Here is an 874-nt window from a genome sequence, read left to right as displayed (position 1 = left end):
GTGAGTCAGTGTGAGGATGTAAAGGAGGGTAAAGGATCACTGTGATTCAGTGTGAGGATGTAAAGGGAGCAGAACCTTGAAGGAAAGCTCTCGCTCCGGTGAGCAGCTTCAGGTCCCAGACTGAATAGACCAGGCCCAGGGCCTCACCGTGGGTACAGGGACTCGGGGACCTGAAGGATTTCACACCACTTCCTGTGAATCATAATTCAAAGGTCTTTCTGTTTCAGCAGCGCTCTAAAGCTCACAACATGCTTATCAACGAGATTTCACTTTCAGCTGAATGTACATGCGGGCCGGATTCCAACTGATCCCAACCCTGTGTCCAGCCTGAGAGACCACACCAAAATGAGACCACAACAAGACTGAGAGACCACAACAAGACTGTGAGACCACAACAAGACTGAGAGACCACAACAAGACTGTGAGACCACAACAAGACTGAGACCACAACAAGACTGTGAGACCACAACAAGACTGAGACCACAACAAGACTGAGAGACCACAACAAGACTGAGACCACAACAAGACTGAGAGACCACAACAAGACTGAGACCACAACAAGACTGAGTGACCACAACAAGACTGAGAGACCACAACAAGACTGAGAGACCACAACAAGATTGTGAGACCACAACAAGACTGAGACCACAACAAGACTGAGACCACAACAAGACTGAGAGACCACAACAAGACTGAGACCACAACAAGACTGAGTGACCACAACATGACTGAGACCACAACAAGACTGAGACCACAACAAGACTGAGAGAACACAACAAGTCTGAGACCACAACAAGACTGAGACCACAACAAGACTGAGACCACAGCAAGACTGAGAGAACACAACAAGTCTGAGACCACAACAAGACTGAGA

The sequence above is a fragment of the Taurulus bubalis genome, assembly GCF_910589615.1.
Source record: "Taurulus bubalis genome assembly, chromosome: 4".
NCBI lineage: Eukaryota > Metazoa > Chordata > Actinopteri > Perciformes > Cottidae > Taurulus > Taurulus bubalis.
This window is presented reverse-complemented; position numbering follows the sequence as displayed.